The 20,813-nt window shown below is 38.8% G+C and overlaps 1 protein-coding gene and 1 pseudogene across 22 annotated transcripts in view; one reads left to right on the forward strand and one right to left on the reverse strand.

Moving 5' to 3' along the window:
* LOC309606589 (large ribosomal subunit protein uL30 pseudogene) overlaps positions 1-13,571 on the reverse strand; it is a 31,869-nt pseudogene extending 18,298 nt beyond the window's left edge. Inside the window, exon 1 of the transcript XR_014249848.1 lies at positions 768-13,571. The product of XR_014249848.1 is annotated as a large ribosomal subunit protein uL30 pseudogene (transcript). The remainder of the gene's footprint in view (positions 1-767) is intronic.
* A 3,243-nt stretch (positions 13,572-16,814) lies between these two features.
* Positions 16,815-20,813, forward strand: part of PUM1 (pumilio RNA binding family member 1) — a 129,417-nt gene continuing 125,418 nt past the window's right edge. For all 21 annotated transcript variants that reach the window (XM_082343615.1, XM_082343638.1, XM_082343632.1 and 18 more), the window contains exon 1: positions 16,815-16,948. The gene's annotated coding sequence lies outside the window, so the exon portion shown is untranslated. The remainder of the gene's footprint in view (positions 16,949-20,813) is intronic.

The raw sequence follows: 20,813 nt of genomic DNA on the forward strand, positions 1-20,813 counted from the left end.
CATTTGTCAGATGGGGAAACTGAAGCACAAGGAAGTTAAATGATTTGCTGAAGTTCACTCAGGAAGGGGTGGAACAAGGGGTGTAGCAGGCAGCCTGGCTCCAGAGTCCACACTCTTAATTGCTACACTATAGTGTCTAATTTTTAATTTGCTTAACTAATATTTTATTTACATATTTGTGTTTCCATTTATAAGTGAAAATAGTTTGTACTTTTGAGACATGATTCACGTACCGTGAAATTCACCCTTTTAAAGTATGCATTTCGTTGGGTTTTAGTAGTCACAAGGTTTTGCAACCATCACTATACTATTTAATTCCGGATTTCTATCACCCCCAAAGAGAAACCTTGAACCCATGAAGAGTTACTCCCATTCTCCCTTTCTCCAGCCCCTGGAAACTATGTGTCTAGTTTCTGTCTCTATGGATTTGCCTAGTCAATGTTTCATATAAATGGAATCATACAGTATATGGCTTTCTGTGGCTTCTCTTATTTAGCATAATGTTTTCAAGGTCATCCACATTGTATCAGAACTTCATTCATTTTTATGGTTGAATCATATTCCATTGTATGGATAAACCTAAACGACATTTTGTTTATTCATTCATCAAATGAACACCTATTACCACTTTGTGGCTATTAATAGTATTGCTGTGAACATTTGAGTATGATTTTTTGTGCGAACATGCTTTCAATTCTTCTGAGTATATACCTTGGAGTGGAATTGAAGGTCATATGGCATGCTATGTTTAATTTTGAGGAACTTACCTTAATCCAAGTTTGGAATCAAGGTTAAACGTGTGCTTCCACTTCTTACTAAAATGGCAAAATGGCATGAGCTGCTGCTTCTTCCCCCAAGTCAACCCCCGAAGAGACTCTAGCTGAAACAGATACAGAAGATAAGGAACCAAAAGAAAAGGGAGAAACCCCTGGAAAGAATTTTTTTTCTTTTACTGAAGTATAGTTGATGTACAATATTATGTAAGTTACAGGTGTACAATATAGTGACTCACAATGTTTAAAGTTTATATTCCATTGATGGCTATTATAAAATATTGGCTATAGTCCCTGTGTTGTAAAGTATATCCTTGTGGTTTATTCATACATAATCCTTTGTACCTCTTAATCCTACCCCTATCTTGCCCTTCCCACTTCCCTCTGCCACTCGTAACCACTAGTGTGTTCTCTATATCTATGAGCATGTTTCTTTATTGTTATATGCACTAGTTTGTTGTATTTTTTAGATTCCAGATATAAGTGATATAATACAGTATTTGTCTTTCTCTGTCTGACTTATGTCACTTACCATAATACCCTCTAAGTCCATCCATGTTGTTGCAAATGGCAAATTTTCATTTTTTTAATGGCTGAGTAGTATTCCATTGTATATATAAACCACATCTTTATTTAATCCTTTGATCTGTTGATGGACAGGTTGCTTCTATACCTTGGCAATTGTAAATAATGCTGCTACGAACATTGGGGTGCATGTATCTTTTCAAATTAGTGTTTTCGTTGTTTTCAGATATATACCCAAGAGTGGAGTTGCTGGGTCATATGGTACTTCTATTTTTAGTTCTTTGAGAAGCCTCCATACTGTTCTCCACAGTGGCTGCACCAATTTACATTCCCGCCAGCAGCGTAGGAGGGTTCCCTTTTCTCCACATTCTTGCCAGCATTTGGTATTTGTGTTCTTTTTGATGACATTCTAACAGGTGTGAGGTGATGTCTCATTGTGGTTTTGATTTGCATTTTTCTTTTTTAAAAAATATTCATTTATTTATTTATTTGGCTGTGCCGATGATCTTAGTTGCTGCATGTGGAATCTTTAGTTGCAACATGCGGGATCTAATTCCCTGACCAGGGATCGAATCCAGGCCCCCTGCATTGGGAGCACAGAGTCTTAGTCACTGGACTGCCAGGGAAGTCCCTGAATTTTTCTGATAATTAACGATGTTGAGCATGTTTTCACGTGGCATGTATATGTCCTCTTTGGAAGAATGTCTATTCAGGTCTTCTGCCCATTTTAAAATTGGGTTGTTTGTTTTTTTGATGCTGAGTTGTATGAGCTGTTTATATATTTTGGATATTACCCCCTTATTGGTCATATAATTTGCATATAATTTCTCCCATTCAGTAGGTTGTGGAAAGACTATTTTTAATTGGTGTGCATACATACAAGCATGTGTGTATAGCCTGAGACAGAGGGTAGCCGGTAGGGCTACGAGAGGATAAATTAGTAAAAAGCAGTTTAAATTCTGCTTTTGTTTCCCCTCCACCATCACTTTGGTTCAGTTTTCCCCTGGCCACTCGTTGCAGAAATCTGGGGTCATGGCCCAGACCTGTGGGGTTAGGATCACAGTGATCAAATCAAGATAGTTGAAAACAGGACGTCACTGGTGGTGCAGTGGTTAAGAATCCGCCTGCCAATGCAGAGAACACGGGTTCGAGCCCTGGTCTGGGAAGATCCCACATGCCGTGGAGCAACTAAGCCAGTGCGCCACAACTACTGAGCCTGCGCTCTAGAGCTCACGATCCACAACTCCTGAAGCCCTTGCACCTAGAGCCTGTGCTCTGCAACAAGAGAAGCCATCGCAATGAGACGCCCGAGTACTGCAGTGAAGAGTAGCCCCCGCTCACTGCAACTAGAGAAAGCCTGCGCGCAGCAACGAAGACCCAACGCAGCCAAAAATAAATTAATTAATTAATTAAAAAAAAAAAAAAAAAAAAAAGAATCCGCCTGCCAGTGCAGGGGACAAGGGTTTGATCCCTGGTCTGGGAACTAGATCCCATATGCTGCAAGTAAAAGTTTGCATGCCACAACTAAGGAGCCAGTGAGCTGCAACTAAGGAGCCCTCACAACCAAATAAATAAATATTTAAAAAAAAAGTTCTTGGAGAGAATTCGAGAAACAAATCCAGGAGATACTGTAAGAAGTAAGGTTAACCAAGGTCTATAAAAAGGTTTGCAGGTTTGCTGCAGTCTTTTTTTTTTTTTTTTTTGGTTGCGTTGGGTCTTCATTGCTGAGCGTGGGCCTTCTCCAGTTGTGGCCAGCGGGGGCTACTCTTCCTTGCGGTGTGAAGGCTTCTCATCGCGGTGGCTTCTCTCGTTGCGGAGCACGGGCTCTAGGCGCGTGGGCTTCAGTAGTTGCAGCACGCAGGCTCAGTAGTTGTGGCTTGCGGGCTCTAGAGCACAGGCTCAGTAGTTGTGGCACATGGGCTCAGTTGCTCCACGGCATGTGGGATCTTCCTGGACCAGGGCTCGAACCCGTGTCCCTTGCATTGGCAGGCGGATTTTTAACCACTGAGCCACCAGGGAAGTCCTTGCTGTAGTCTTAAAACAACAAAACAAAAACAAAAACTGAATACCTTCCTCTCCCCCAAAAAGGAAAAAATATTTTCATAATGGCCAACTATTAAAATTTTGGACAATATCATCATGATGGGTGAAGAGACATAAAGGAACATGAAAGCATGCTAAAGTTCTCATCTTAGAGGAACAATATAAATATCAGGTTTAAATTCAAAGAGGTTTAATTTGGAGGTCAAATTAAATAAAAGAGAAGGTAGAAATGTCTAAATACATTAATAATTGCAGTAAGCAAAAAGGGACAAAACTCACCAGGTAAAAGTCAGGGTTTGTCAGATTGGATTAAAAAAGCAAAATTCATGAGACCATGGAAGAGAAAAAAAAGACCTTTCAGGTAAATTTTAACCAAAAGTAATCTTGTAAAGATATATTTATGTCAGAAGAAAAATAAACTTTAAGACAAAAAGCATCATTGGGGATAAAGAGGATCACTATATAATTCAGTTCACAAATAACATATAAAAATTTTAAACATGTGTGCCCCTAAGAAGATGGCATAAACCTACACAAAGTCAGCATTAATAGACTATATGGAGAAATTGCTAAATTCACCATCATATGGGAGGATTTCAATACATCTTTCCCAATTAATGATAGGTCAAGAAGACAAAAATAAAAAATAAAAAAATCAGCAGAGTTCAAGAAGATTTGAACAATATGATTAACCAACTCTTCCTAACAGACATATGTAGAATAATGCATTCAACTATTAGAAAATTTATATATTTTTCTCAAGTTCTTTGAACTTTTACAAAAACTATGTCACAAGTGTTGGTGAGAATGTGGAGAAATATGAACTCTCAGACACTGCTGGTGGGAATGTAAAATGGTTCAGACACTTTGGAAAAGTCTGCCAGTTCCTCAAACAAGGAACATAAACAGAGTTCCCATGTAACCAACCAATTTCACTCCTAGGTATACACCCAAGAGAAATGAAAACGTATGTCCACACAGAAACAGCCAAAAGGTGGAAACAATCCAAATACCCATTAATAGACAAATGGGTAAACAAAATATGGTCTATCCATACAATGGAAGGACTTTATTTTGCCATAAAAGGAATAAAGTACTGATACATACTACATTTTGGATGAACCTTAAAAATATTTTGCTAAATGAAAGAAGCCAGTCACAAAAGACCATGTATGATATGATTCCAATCATATAAAAGTCCTGACTATGGAAATCTATAGAGAAGAAAGTAGATTAGTGGTTGCTTAGGACTGGGGATAAGGAATGGGGGGTCAGGAGGATGATAGCTAATGGTACAAGGTTCCTTTTTTTTAAAATTAATTTATTATTTATTTATTTATTTATTTTTGGCCGCGTTGGGTCTCCGTTGCTACACATGGGCTTTATCCAGTTGCGGCGAGCAGGGGCCATTCTTCGTTGCTGTGCGCAGGCTTCTCATTGCAGTGGCTTCTCCTGTTGCAGAGCACAGGCTGTAGGCGCGCGGACTTCAGTAGTTGTGGCACGCAGGCTCAGCAGCTGTGGTTCACGGGCTTAGTTGCTTCGCGGCATGCGGGATCCTCCCAGACCAGGGCTCGAACCCGCGTCCCCTGCATTGGCAGGCAGACTCTCAACCACTGCGCCACCAGGGAAGTCCCAAAGGTTCCTTCTGAGGTAATGAAAATGCTCTAAAATTGACTGTGATGATGGTTGCAGACATCAGTGAATACACTTAAAAGCATTGAATTGTACACTTTAAATGGGTGAATTGTATGTTCTGTGAATTTTTTTTGGTAGCTACATAATATTTTATTTGATTGCTTCTAATTTTTTGCTATCACAAAAAAATGCTTCAGTGAGTAACTGTACCTATACCATTTTACATATGTGCAAATATTTCTGTAGAATAAAATGTTAGATTGGAATTGCTAATTCCAAGAATATGTTATGAATCTGTTATTCTTATAGATGTTGTCCAGTTATATTCCATTAGAGGCTGTGACAAGTTATAGCTCCATCAGTGATATATGAGAGTGCTGATTTTTTCACAGTTTAATCAACACAGTGTATTATCAAACTTTTGGTTTTTTATTCATCTGACAAGTATGGTATGTGAATTTTATCTCAATAGAGCTGTTAGCTAGCCATAAAGCAAGTCTCAGCAGATTTAAATAAGTATCATAAGAACATAACACGGGGGTGGGTGGTGGTGATGTGATGAATTGGGAGATTGGGAATGGCATATATACACTAATATGTATAAAATAGATAACTAAGAACCTGCTGTATAAAAAAATAAATAAATAAAATAAAATTCAAAACAAAACAAAACAAAAAGCAGAGTTAACACAAGTGGGATGTTTTATTAATATTATTTCCCCAATAAATATATTTTGTGGTCATTTATTTTAATTTACACAGTATCTTAGATCCTGGATATTGGGTGGATATTAAGTATCATTTTATAAACTGTACATCTTACAGTATAAATCAGTCAATATTTAGAACTTTAGTACATAACTTCAAAAATAAGAGAATAAACATTTCAAGAGGACACAAATTTGATGCAATGAGGTAAAAGTTATCAAGAAATAATATGCTGGAAAAAAAAAAAAGAAATAATATGCTGGGACTTCCCTTGTGGCGCAGTGGTTAAGAATCCGCCCGCCAATGCAGGAGACATGTGTTCGAGCCCTGGTCCAGGAGGATCCCACATGCCATGGAGCAACTAAGCCCGTGGGCCACAACTACTGAGCCTGCGCTCTAGGGCCCGCGAGCCACAACTACTGAAGCCCGCACGCCTAGAGCCTGTGCTCAGCAACAAGATAAGCCACTGCAGTGAGAAGCCCGTGCACTGCGAGGAAGAGTAGCCCCCACTGGCTGCAACTAGAGAAAGCCCACGTGCAGCAACAAAGACCCAACACAGCCAAAAATAAATAAATAAATTTATTAAAAAAAAAAGAAAGAAATAATATGCTACCTGTTCTTATTAATTTGGTTTAGTTGAAACTTCTTTTTGAAAAATTACAGCAAGGGTGATACACAATTAAAAACCATTTTAAAAAAATAACACAACACTAAGTTAAATTAAAAAATTAAAGTTAAATAAAAGTTAAAACAAATATATTTAGAAATTTAAAAAGAAACAAATCATGAGTCAAAGAAGAAATCACATTGGAAATAGAAAAATACATAGAACTAAGTTATTATAAAGATATTACATTTAACATTTGTAGGATGCAGAGAAAATAGAGTCTCAAGGGAAATGTATGGCTTTAAATGTTTGTATCAGAAAATAATAAAAGATAAAATTAATGAACTAAATGTAAAAGAAAAAATTGAAAGAATAAACCTAGAAACATAGACATAAGGCTATAATAACCAAAATAATGAATGGTAGAAATCAATGAAAAAGACCCAAAGTAAAAAAATTGTTTGTTTTTCAATTTGAAATCAGTCACTTTTTATTAACTGACTGGATTATAAAAATAATCATGGTAGACACCTTAGTTCATCCTTCTAATAAGCCTGTTCATCTGGTTTTCTCTGTTGCCAGCAACTCCACCTTCCAAAATGGGTGGTCTTTTTCTTCATTCTGCCTGTCAGAGAAGATAATTTGAAGGGCTGGAGGAAGTTGTTTGCTTCTTTGAAGTGTTTTCCAACAGTATAAATCTCATGAATCAGATCCTCCATTCAGATGATTACAAATATACCAAGACATCAAGCAATCAATGTGTTAATACGTCAGGGCAATTCACTTCTTGTTGATTTTGCCATAACTCACATTTGTAGATCAATTCATTTACTGACTTCAGATTCTGGTACCCACAGGCAATACATGGTTCCACAATCCTCACAGTGTTAACTGAAGCCTTGTTGAGCTCAAAGAAGGTGCTATTGAAGATCCGGCGAAGGCAAAGAACCTGCAACTCCTTGCAGACCTTTGAGCTCATACCACTGATACTGATGACAAATGCCAATTTGGGTTTCTCAGGTAGATAGAAGTTGCCAGCTTTTCCTGTCATCCTAGCCATTCAAATCTCAGTCTGTACATCTGCCTATATTCCTTGTGACAGTACTTAGCTTTTTTGTAAGGTAAGCTTCCTCCTTGCATTTCAAAGAATTTTTTTGGGCAAACTTCTTTCTTAGATGCTTGATCAGCAGCTCTGTAAAATTTCTTCACTCTTAAGGGCTTTTGACACAGCAGGAAGCTTTTTCTCCTTTTCTGCACCCTCCATGGTTCCAGATGGAAAAGAGGAAGAAAAAAATGTTTTTCTTTTTAAAAAGCTAACAGAGTAAACACATCTCTTGTGAGATTTAATGAGAATAGAAAGAAAAGCACAAATAAATAATATTATAAATAATAAAGGGGCTATAACTACAGAGAAAACTTAGATTTAAAAGATATTAAGAGAAAACTGTTGTAAACTTATGCCAATAAATTTCAAAATTTATATGAAATGAATAATTTCCTGGCAAATATAACAATTAAAATTGACTCAAGAAAAACCCAAATGGCAAGTAATCTTATAATGATTAAAATTATACTCTTGAGAATTTATCCCAGAGAAATGAAAATTATGTTCACAAAACAAAACATCTGTACACAATTGTTTATAGCAGTTTTGCTTGTAATAGCCAAAAACTGGAAACAAGCAAAATGTCCTTCAATGGTTGAATTCAATGGTTCAGCAATACCACTGAATACTAGTTAATTCAGCAATGAAAAAGAACATTGATACATGCAACAACATGGATAGAACTGAAGGGAATTATGCTGAGTGAAAAAAGCCAACCTTGAATGGTTACATACTGTATGATTCCACTAATATAATATATATATATTTTAAATTCTTCATTGAATCTATTTATTTATTTTTGGCTGCATGGGGTCTTAGTTGAGGCACGCAGGCTTCTCTCTAGTTCTGGCGTGTGGGTTTTCTCTTCTCTAGTTGTGGTGTGCAGGTTCCAGGGTGTGTGGGCTCTGTAGTTGTGGCGTGCAGGCTAAGTTGAGGCACGCGATCTCAGTAGTTGCGGTGGGTGGGCTTAGTTGCCCCGTGGCGTGGGGATCTTAGTTCCCTGACCAGGGATCAAAACTGTGTCCCCTGAATTGTAAGGAGGATTCTTTACCACTGGACCACCAGGAAAGTCCCAATATAACATTCTTGAAATAACAAAATTACAGAGATGAAGAACAGATTAGTGGTAGCCAGCAGTTAGAAAAGGGGTGGGGGGAGGAGTGGTTATAGCTGTACAGGGGGAGTAGAAGGATCTTTGTGGTGATGAAATAGTTTTGTACCTTGATTGTGGTGGTGGTTACACCAGTCCACACATGGGATAAAATTGAATAAAAGTGTACACCCATACACCCAGAAATGAGTGCATGTAAAACTGGTGAAATCTGAGTAAGCCATGTGGGTTGCTCCAAGGGCAATCTTCTGGTTTTGATATTGTACTATAGTTATGTAAGATGTTACCATTAGGGAAAACTGGGTGTGAAGGGTAAAGAGGATCTTCCAGTACAGTTTTTTGCAACTTCCTGTGAATCTATCATTATTTCATAATGAAAGGTTTTTAAACATTGGAGCAGTAAACAACTTCCAACAAAGAAAACACCAGGCCCTGATGGCTTTACAGGCAAATTCTGTCAACTTTCAAGCCACAGATTATTCTTATACACAGATCATCTTATACAACCTCTTCCAGAGCACAGAAAAAGAGGGAATACCCACCTCCTGCCAACTCGATGAGGCCAGTATAACCTGATACCAAATTCAGATAAAGTTAAAACAGGGAAAAGATATTACAAATCCATTTTACTTGTGAATATAGGTGCAAAGATGCTAAACAAAATATTAGTGAATAATATCTGATAATGAATAAAAGAAACAAATACAATGACCAGGTTGGGGTCATCACAGGAATAATATATATACATGTTAGAATATCTATAGATGTCATTTACTATAATAACAGATTAAGGAGGAAAAAGAAACCCATATGAACATTTCAATAAATGCAGGAAAAGTATTTGACAAAATTGAACATAAATTAGAAATAGAATGGTAATCCGAAGAAAGCACCTATAAAAAACATACAATAAATGTTATCATAAATGTGGAAACTTTAAAAGCATTCCCTTTAAAATTATAGACCTGATACGCATGCCAACTATTGCTATTTCTACTCAACAATGTGATGGAGGCCCTAGCCAGTGCAATAAGAAAATAGTAAGAGATTCATGGCATAACTATTGTAAAGGAAGAGATAAAATTGCCATTATACTCATATGACATGATTATTTTCATTAAAAAACACAATAATCTCTAGACAATTTACTAGAGTAATAGAAGAATATTGCAAGGTAGTTGATTATAAGGTCTGTATACAAAATTGCCAATTGCTCTTCTATACACCAGTAACTTCATATGATGTAATTATAAAAAGAAAACATTAAAATAGCAACAGAACTATGACACAGGAGTAAATCTAATAAGGTATAAGATCTTTAGATAAAAAATTATCTAAAGGTATAAGAAAAAGTTATAGGGACTCTCCTCGTGGTACAGTGGTTAAGAATCAGCCTGCCAATGCAGGGGACATGGGTTCGAGCCCTGGTTGGGGAAGATCCCACATGCCACAGAGCAACTAAGCCTGTGCGCAACAACTACTGAGCCTGAGCTCTAGAGCCTGCGAGCCACAGCTATTGAGCCCGAGTGCCATAACTACTGAAACCTGCGTGCCTAGAGCCCATGCTTCACAACAGGAGAAACCACTGCAATGAGAAGCCCACGCACCACAACGTAGAGTAGCCCCCGCTCGCCGCAACTAGAGAAAGCCCGTGTGCAGCAACGAAGACCCAACACAGCCAAAAATAAATAAAATAAATAAATTTTAAAAATAAATAAATAAAATTGTCAATATATACTTCCTTCCAATACTGTTTTTGCTCTGTCCCACAAATTTTGACACATAGTGTTTTCCTTATTATTTGTTTCTAAGTAATTTCCTTTACATTTTAAAAAAACACAGTGGTTACTTAAAAATGTAATCTTATAGTGTCCAACTTATAGGATTTGTAGTTTTCAACAATAAAAAAGTTTTAACTTTTGCATCTTATGTTTGGAGAACATGGTCTATTATGATATTGATTTTTTGGAATTTGTTGTGGCTTCCTTTATAGTATTATGCATGTTCTATTTTTAAACATGTACTATGTATGTTTAAAAAGTATGATTTTCTGTTGGTTGAGAATAGAATTCTACATATAGCCAGTAAGTTGAGCTTTTTGTGCTGTTCAGATTTTTTTTTTTTTTTTTTTTTTTTTTTTAGGCCACTTGGTGCTTGGCTTGTGGGATCTTAGCTCCCCGACAAGGGATGGAATCCCAGGCCCCCTGCAATGGAAGCGCAGAGTCCTAAACTCTGGACCACCAGGGAATTCCCAAATCTTTCAATATTTATTGGAATTACTCTTAAGACTTTTTTCCTGCTATATTATTTTGTATTTCCTATTTCCTGTGTAGTAAATAGGAATATATATATGTATATATATATATTTGTACTTTGCATGATGAGATTTTCTTCTGCTAGTTTGAAAGTTATAAATGCTATTTTATTTTTTGGGAATTGCCTTAACCTTAAAACTCATACTCATGTTTATTTAATTCCTATCAGTTTCTAAAATCTATCTATACCGACATCTCCTAACAAGCCAGTGCTTTTACATCTTTTTCATATGCCATTGGATTCCTCTGTGAGGTCATTTATGGACATATTGTCTAGAATTTTACTTCTGGGATTTTATTAATAAACTTTCTAATTCTTTTTCTTTGGTATTAGCTTTTCTTTTTCTCTCTTTCTTTTTTCCTTTCCTTTTTTTTTTGTCAAAACTATACTTTGCTTACTCCGTTTCTCGCATGTATTGAATTTGCTTCAGTTTTGTTTTCATTGAGGCTTTCCCACTTCCCTGATTTGACCCCATGTCTCTGGAGGATGGGTGAAAAGACAGTCACCATCCTCTTAACCCTCACCTACATACCAGTTTTAATTTTCCTCAGGTTTTTCTTATTTACAATTCATAGTGCTTCTTGACTCTGTGGCTTTATTTTTTTCATTAGTTTTGGTAAATTAGCCCTTTCATGTCAAGTATTTCTTCTGCCCCACTCTTTCCTTCCTGTCCTTTCAGTTTTCCAGTGCCCTGTATGTTAAACAGTCTCATTCTCTCCTCTATAACTCTATCCTTTCTCTCTTTCCTACCCTTTTGCCTCTTTATGTTTCATTCTGGATATTTTCTTCCCACCTCTAAGTTTACTAATTCTCTCTTCAGTGGTGTTTATTTAATCTGCTGTTAATCCCAATCCATTGGGTTGTTAATTTCTATTATATTTTTCTGTCATAGAATTGGCTTTTGTCTGTACTTTCCAGTTTTCTGTCAGAATTATCCATCTTCCATTTATCTTCTTGAACACAACAAACAATTTGATGACTTCAATATGAGGTTCTTTTGCCTGCTTTTTAATTGTCTTTCATTGCTGCTATTTTTTGTTCATGTTATCTTGTCTCCTAGTATGCGTGATTATTTTTGTTTGTTCACTGAATATTATATTTGCATGTGTTCATAGAAATAATTTGAGGCCTAGATAATTATATCTTTAGAGAGGATTCACTTTGTTTCCTTTTCTTTTTTTCCTTTAAAGACTTTTTTAATGTGGACCACTTTTTTTTTTTTTTAAGTCTTTATTGAATTTGTTACAATATTGCTTCTGTTTTATGTTTTGGTGTTTTGGCCGTGAGGCATGTGGGAACTTAGCTCCACGACCAGGGATGGAACCTGCACCCCCTGCATTGAAAGCCGAAGTCTTAACCACTGGACCGCCAGGGAAGTCCCTCACTTTGTTTTCTGCCAGGTACTTGGGCACTGGCACTCTGGGATCACTTTAAGACAATTTCAGTGTTTGAGATGTTTTGAAGTTGAGTTTCAGTCTTTGTAAGAGCTTGTCTACTCTATTCACCTTTGCTTTTAGGGTACAGTCTGTTGGGATCCCAATCCAAAGTGAGAGCTGTTTACTAGGTGCTTTCTCTCTTAGCAGGTTCTGGACTCCAATCTCTGTTCTGCTAAGTACCCAAGGCTGTTGTAAGCATCATTCTGTCTCTTAGCTACCTCTCAGGAAAACTACGTCTCAAGAAATGCCCCACCTGGAAAAGTAGTCCTATTTATGGGGCTTACATTCCTCAATCTCTCTCCTTTCCCAGATCCTGGCTCAGTAATTCTTCACTAACTTGTTAACTTTCCAATGATTTCAAGACGAGATTTTCAGATTTTTCCAGTTTTCTAGTTTTCCTCAGTGGGAGAGTTGATCGGAATTACTTAGTCACCAATGCTGGAAGCCCAAACCCTCCCTCCCTCCTCCGTTCCTATGGGAAAAGCACTCTCATAACCAAGATTTGCTAAAAAACAGAATGACAATGGAAATGTTAACAGTGTAACAATTACCCAAGTACCAAAACAAAGAGTGGAAGTGCCACCCAAGGGAGAGTCTACAAATATACAAAAACACAAGTGTAACACAGTTGAAAAAGCAAATCAAATCAACACTGATAACAAAGCATCTTTCCAGAAAATTGGGGGTGTCCCAACTTTGCTTGAGAATGCTTTATATTCAGTTTACAAATACAATATTATAGTAACACTTACCACCCCATAGCAGTTGGCTGTAAGAGAGAGTGAAAGTCTGTGGAATTGAACAGCATTTGTCCACTCCAGGATTTGTTCTCAGCTGTCAGCATGGCCAGTTTGCTGACTCACTGGTGAGCCTCAGACCATACGTGGAGAACCACTTCCACACGAAGGAAGAGGTAACATTTGAAATTCTTGAACAAAGGCATTCTTGAATGGCCTTCACTAAATGTTTCTGTCTGAGATCTCTCTTTGTCTGATTAGGTTACAATGGAATGGATTACTGATTAGATTAAAACACCCTTCCCAAATCCACCCTAATCCTCATCCCAGGTCAGTTTGATTAGATTGTTGGTTTTTGAAAACTCCCAAAGATTGATTACATTATCTGTTATGCATGGGTTTAATCAGTTGAATTGTGGAGATTTTCAAGATTTAGGGATGATTTCCACAACCTCCTGAACAGACAACTCTCAGCAAATAGCCTTAGATAACACCCTTGGATAAATACTAATCTGGTTCCATAACCTCCCAAGTCTCAGTTTTCTCATTTTTATTTTTTAAACATTAATATTTATTTGTTTATTTTTATATTAGTCATGACCTGCGGAATCCTTTCAGCTGGGACATGTGAACTCTGAGTTGCGGCATGCATGTGGGATCTAGTTCCCTGACCAGGGATCAAACCCGAGCCCCCTGCACTGGGAGCGTGAAGGCTTAGCCACTGGACCACCAGGGAAGTCCCAGTTTTCTCATTTTTAAATGGGAATAATAATGTTGCTCATGTCATAGGTATTTGGGGAGTTTTAAATGAAATAATGTATGTAAAAGTCTTATAGTGCATGGGACACAGGTAAGCATTTGATAATAGGATGTCTCATGAGTTTGTTGCAGGTGATGTTCTGATAGAGTTATTTTTGGGGCCTGGCGGGGGCCTAAGGTTTTTTGAGAGTAATTCCTTAAGGGAAAGCAGGGATGGCTGGCTGGTATTCTGTTGGGCTTTGGATGGAAGAGAGGCCTGGATGGGGTGTGATACCTCATGACTGTGGCTAAACTGATAATGGAATCTCTGACTGAGTAATGAAAGCTAAAGCTTAAAATTGAGCTAATCATGGATCTCAGAATGACATCATGGAGCACAGAGCCTGGTAAAGTTCTGGAAATTTTGTAATTTTCTCATGTCTGCTAAGTTTCCTCCTCTTATATGTTTTTCTAATGTGGCTACTCAGCACATTCCACTGTCCTGGCCCCATGGGGCTAAATGCTTTATCTGCTTTATTTCATTTAGTGCTGTTATATTAACGTTATGTTCCGTGGGAGAAAACTGGAGGCTCAGAGAGGTAAGGAAGTAATTTCTGGTCTGGCTTAAGAGCTGGGATCTTTGAATACAACATATTACTTTTAGGACCATTGGATTTGAGAGTTATCACTCTAAATGGCTGTTGAATTCATTCATTTAACAAACACTTCATGAGCAATGACTCTGTGCCTTGCACTAAGCTGCTCTCTGGGGATTCAGAAATGAATACAAGACTACAACTACAATAAAACAGCTACATTTATTGAGTGCTAATTCTCTGTCAGGCACTTTATATATGTTAGTTTATTTAACCGTTGGAACAGTCCTGTGAGTATGTACCCTTATTTTGCAAGTGAGGGTGCTGACACTCAGGAACTTGTCCAAGGTCACATAGCCTGGAAGTAGCAGATCTTTAACTTCCAAGTCTTATCTTCTTTTTCAGAAATAAAAATCTCACCCTTTTATCTTTTAAATAAAAAAGGAATATCTCCTCAAACAATATAAACAATATGAGTGCTGATTTTCTCACAAAACTTGCCAAAACAGGGTATTAATGATCATTTAAAATTTTTGCCAGTGTATTTAATAGATGAAAATATTATATTTCAAAGTTGTATTTCTTTTTATTATTCACTTTTTCTCATTTTTATAGCTTTAGTGAGATATATTTCTTTTTTAAAATATTTATTTATTTATTTTTGGCTGAGTTGGGTCTTTGTTGTTGCGTGCGGGCTTTCTCTAGTTGCAGCGAGAGGGGGCTACTTTTCGTTGCGTTGCGTGGGCTTCTCATTGCAGTGGCTTCTCTTGTTGCCACATACGGGCTCTAGGGCGTGTGGGCTTTAGTAGTTATGGCTCGCGGGCTCAGTAGTTGTGGCGCAGGGGCTTAGTTGCTCCGCGGCATGTGGGATCTTCTGGGACAAGGGGTCGAAACTGTGTCCCCTGCATTGGCAGGCGGATTCTTAACCACCAGGAAAGTCCAGATATATTTCAAATAATATAAACTTCACCATTTAAGGTGCACACAGTTCAGTGGTTTTTAGCATATTGTCAGAGTTGTGCAACCATCATTATAATCTAATTTAATTTATTTATTTGGCTGTGCCGGGTCCTCGTTCCCGCGTGCGGGATTTTCAATGGGGCATGCGAACTCCTAGTTTCGGCATGTGGGATCTAGTTCCCTGACCAGGGATCGAAGCTGGGCCCCCTGCCTTGGGAGCAGGGAGTCTTAGCCACTGCGCCATCAGGAACTCCCGGTTATCTATTTTATATATAGCAGTGTGTATGTGTTAATCCCAAACTCCTAATTTATCCCTTCCCCCCCTTCCCCTTTGGTAAACATAAGTTTGGTTTCTATGTCTGGATTGCTCTTTTTTAACTGATTAGAGAATTTCAGTATTTATCATGAAGATTAACCATTTGTCTACCACGAGTATTACAATATTTTAAAGCTATTTTCTCGCTTATTCATTGATGGTGGCACTCTTACTATATAAATGTTTAATTTTCTTTCAATATTTAAAGGGATTTATTGATTTTGATTCATTATAAACATTTCCCCTTTCTAATTAAAAAGCTTTCTCCCCCTATATCCTCTTCTGGTCTTTTATAGTGTTGTGGTTTGCTTATGTTTTCAATCCATCTTGGGTTTAGTTTTATATATAAACTATATCTTATGAAATACTACTGATTTTGAAAAGTCACTTTCATCAAATGGCCATTTTCAATTTCTATTCATTTTCGGAACTGGACAGAATGACAACGGCTAACACTGAATGAGTGCTTACAAACAAGGTCAGCTTTGCATCTTTGATTTGGGTTTAATGTTCTGCTATCTCCAACTTGAAATTCATTAACAGTTTTGAACAAGGGGCCCTCACACTTTCATTCTGTGCTAGACCCCGCAAATTCTATAGTGGGCCTATTTACAAGTACCAGGCACTGTACTAAGCATTTCACATTATTAAATGGAATAATAAGCCATATTATCCACTTAATCCTCAGGGCAGAGTTAAGTAGCAATTCTCATTTTCCTTTTCATTTTACAAATGGGGCAATGGAAGCAGGAAGATTAAGTAAGTCCACAGAGCCAGAAAGTTGCAGCAAAGGGGTTTGAACCCAGCTCCTGTCCCGCCAGAGCCTTGGAATAAGCGTCCATTAATCCTGCAGGCCGTTACAATCTGGAGGTGAAATAGGGAGGGCGCGGAGGCGGGTGGCGCCTCGGCTAAGGTCACTACCCTGACACCGCGTGCCCAGCTCCGTGCGGTGTTGGGCCGGGAACCGGGCACCGCGGGCGCTCCAGTGCGGGCCCGCGGGACCCCGCCTTTTGCCCGCGGCGGCCCGCGAGGGGACGGCGCGCGCTCCTCTCGCGGGCGGCCACTCGCGCGCGCAGCGGTCGTGTTGCTTGTGAGTTTCCCAAGTTCACACAGGCCCTGGGTTGGCATGGCAACCAGGCAACCTGTTCCAGAGCCGCCTGCCTTCTCCGCACATGCCGCTACCACAGCCAGGGCCGGGGCCCGAGCCTATCCCATGATGCACAGCGCCAGCCCAGTCCCCAGTGGGCCGCCATGTTGTCGGAGTGAAAGGTAAGGGGGAGCGAGAGCGCCGGAGAGAGAAGATCGGGGGGCTGAAATCCATCTTCATCCTACCGCTCCGCCCGTAAGTATCCGCACCCCGCCAGCCCCAAACGCTGCTCCGGACCCCCAGCGAGCAGATTATCCCTTTGTATTGGTGTTTCAGAGCGGCTGGGGGGGTGAGAAGGGCTTTGGAAAAGCCGCCGGGGCCCTGGCTGAGGCTTCTCACTCGCTCTTCCTCGTACATGTTTTGGAGTCAGCAGCAAGGCCCCTATTGTTATCAAAGGAGGGAGGGGGTGGGGAGCGGGGTCGAAGCGAGGAAAATGCTGGGGGTTTAGGCCCGGGCCCAGGGCATAGACGTGTCTCTACATTTCTGCTCGTCCCTGTTGGAGCCCCTGAAGATTGATGTTGCCATTTGGGTTGCTTTTTTGATGGGTTTGCGAAGCCCCGAGTCTTCTGTGTGGCCATGAAGTGTAATTCTGTGCCACTGTGGATTTCTTCGACTTCTTGAGCTTCCGTGGCAGCGCCGAAGCAGGAGGAACAATAAATCGCTTTAGAAGCAGCCGTGGCCCTCGTCTGCAGGCGAGACCCACGATGGGGGAACTTTGCGAGCCTTAAATGTGGAGAAGTAGGCGATCAGGAAGTTTCAGATCGCTTTTTAGGCTCCTGGGTACTTGTGGCCTTTTGTTTCTGTGAGAGCTTGTTTTTGGTGGGTTCTTCCTCTTTGAGCCTCCCTGTGTTGGTGCGTGTCTGTCTTAACTCTAAGAAGGGTTCATGTCTTCGTAGTAGGTAAACAGATACACAATACTAGATAGTTTTAGTCCTCATGGACGTCCTTGGTAAACCTAGATCGTTTGTTAATACTTGTCGGTACCACTCCCACGTCAAGTGAGGAATACGCTCCCGTACTCCCCACCCCACCCCCGCCACTATATTCCCCCCTCCCCCACATTATCTGGAAAGGTTTTATCCTCTCCGTAACTTGAAAGGTTGTTACTCTTCATTGTCCAATTAAGAGAACACTGTTCTTAGTTGTATCAATTCGTTCACTTCCTACTCTGCCTGAGATTAAGAATGGGATTTTATGAGGCTTTTTTGGGATTCTCTTTTAAAGTCAGTTATTGCTGAAACCGTAGGCTTGTGGTTTTAGCTTGTTGTTTGTTTTATGAAAAAAAATCAAAACTCACCAAGACAGAGGTGGGTGGCTCCCGATGCAGTTTTAGTAAGCAAAATAAACATTTTGACCCGTTGCTAGTTTTAACTTTATAAAACACTCTTGGGTGCTGTTGATTCTTTATCTGGATTTTTGGGAAATACTGGATTCTGAACTGAGCATTTTGCCTTAGCCACAGTTGGATTCATTTTGTTCAAGGCCACGGCTTTTTGAAGTTGTGTTTGAAGTTTAGTTTGGGTTTGAGATGAACTGCTTTAAAATAAATTTATGACCACAAAATTTTTTTTTTTTTCCAGTGTGGTAAAAATAAACACCTTTTAAACCAGAAAGCATTTTAGTAAATAAAAGGTGAGCAGTGGAGATAGATTAGATCATGTTCCTTTGTTTGAAATAAAGCCTATTAGTGATACTAAAACAAAACAAAACAAAAACAACTTTGGTGTAAACAGTTTGAAAACTGTGGAAAACTAGAATCAGCACTTATTTTTAGTTGCTTAAAAATACTTATTTTTATAATGTACCATTTGTAAAAAGAAAAGTCACATTTCAAGTGCTAACATAACTTTTTAGTGGGTTTGAGAGTTCTTTAAAAGGCATCAGCAATTTAAATGTTTTCTATTATTTAAGTGACTGATTTCTTAATTTTTATGTTGTAGTTGCCAAGATATTACAAAACTACCCAAGACACTTGTTAATTGCTTAGGTATTTGCTCACTTTCAAAATGTCCCTTCTGCCAGATTTTCTCTTGTTTGAGAAACTGCCTTGCCTCATTAGGTAAAGCAGGAAGTCTCAGGGGATACAGATAGCTTTACAAAAGCCAATTGTTTTGTTTGAACATTTTTATAGGAACCCTCCCCCCCATGCCTTGATAGAATGAAGTTGTGGTCGGGTGTGTTTCAGTGGTGAATACCTTTTTCATTCGGAAGTTCTTTGTTAAATAAGTATTAAGGCAAATCTTTTATTTCAGAAAAGGTTGCATTTGCTATTTTAGGAATCCTCTTAGGGACTGGAGCTCCATTGCTTTAACTGGTGGTAACTGAATTCCTGGGGCCTCAGCATGGTGACTTTGAATTTACCAAAAACTTTTATATCTATTATCTTGATTAAAAAAAAAAAAACTTGTGAGTCACAGAGAAAGAATTTCTTTCATTTTCTAGATGAGGAAACAGGTTCAGGGAGGTTGTAGTTTAGTGGTAAAACTTGAGTTTTAGGCCTCCTGGTTAGCTCTACAACAAAGACGGTTTGATACTCCCTTGTGGAAGAAAATGGGACTGGCTACTATTGGTAATAAGAGGGCAGTGAGTTCTTTTGAAAATCAAACAGGAAGGCATTAGACTGGTTAGGACTTTGCTAGTACCAATGGTAAACACAGCTATGACTTTCCGGTTTTGGTATTTAAGCATGAACATGATTCTGTTCATGAAAGCAGAAACCGAAGTCTAGAAAGCTGGACTACTCCAGTAAAGTTCTGATGGATTGGAATTGTTAACTGAAACTAGGCATTTCCAAATTAGGCTTTGAACAAATTACAAATCTTCTTACTCCTGTTTTCAGAACATGAATTAGTTGTGAGAAGCGAATGCTTCTTTATCAGGATGTTTATTCTTTTTTTAAAAATTTTATTTATTTATATTTTGGTCGTGTTGGGTCTTTGTTGCTGCGTATGGACTTTCTCTAGTTGCGGCGAGCGGGTGCTACTCTTTGTTGCAGTGCACGGGCTTCTCATTGCAGTGGCTTCTCTTGTTGCGGAGCATGGGCTCTAGGCGTGCGGGCTTCAGTCGTTGTGGCACGCGGGCTCAGTAGTTGTGGCTTACAGGCTCTAGAGTGCAGGCTCAATAGTTGTGGTGCACGGGCTTAGTTGCTCCGTGGCATGTGGGATCTCCCCGGACCAGGGCTTGAACCCGTGTCTCCTGCATTGGCAGGCGGATTCTTAACCACTGCACCACCAGGGAAGTCCAGGATGTTTATTCTATGAAGAGAAATAGTTTAATAGATTTCTTATAAATCTTTTGAGTCTGTCTTTGAAACGTCACTGTAGGGCTGAAGAGAGATAAGGCATTTGTAGTGGTGGACTGTTAGGTTGATAACCTTGAAATTAGACTTTAGTGGCTCTGGACAGGTATGTTCTAGTTGGTAACATTATTTTGAAGCATTTTTTTTTTTTCTTAAGCACCCATAGGCTGTTCTATGTTTTCTACAAATGTAGTTTTTGATTTTAAGAAGTATTAGTAATGTTTCATAGTAACATTTTGGAGATTCTTTGTTGATCCTTCCAGAGAAGAATAGCAGACTCTAGTGAGAGAAATAGTATCTGTTTTGGTTTACTGGGGTGTGGTAGCAAGGGGGTTGGTAGAAAGAACTAGGCTTGGGTGCATACAGATTTGGGTTTGAATCCCTCTTTCACAGCTCACTAGCTGAATGACCTCCGGCACATCACATAACTTTTCTTCCCTACCTTAGTGTTTTTATCTGTAAAGTAGGAATGATTAGAAAAAAATGTTTGCAGTATATTTGCCATACAATTATTATTGTATTGAAGCATTTCTTTTTTTACAGTGAGACTTTCTATGTAAGGTGAGTGTTTGAATTTGGTTTGGTCTCATCTCTGACTCTGTAGGAGTCAGAGTACTAATAGAATGAAGATGTGATTACAATTATAATTGTAAGTTATTGGTAAAATGCAAAGTTTATTTTCTCCATGTACAGCAGCTGAGAAGGAGTTTCAGGCTAGGAACATTCTGTTGCTGTTCTTAGTCAGAGGGCTTTATTTAAGCT

This window comes from Balaenoptera borealis (genome assembly GCF_965194805.1).
Source record: "Balaenoptera borealis genome assembly, chromosome: 1".
Taxonomy (NCBI): Eukaryota; Metazoa; Chordata; class Mammalia; order Artiodactyla; family Balaenopteridae; genus Balaenoptera; species Balaenoptera borealis.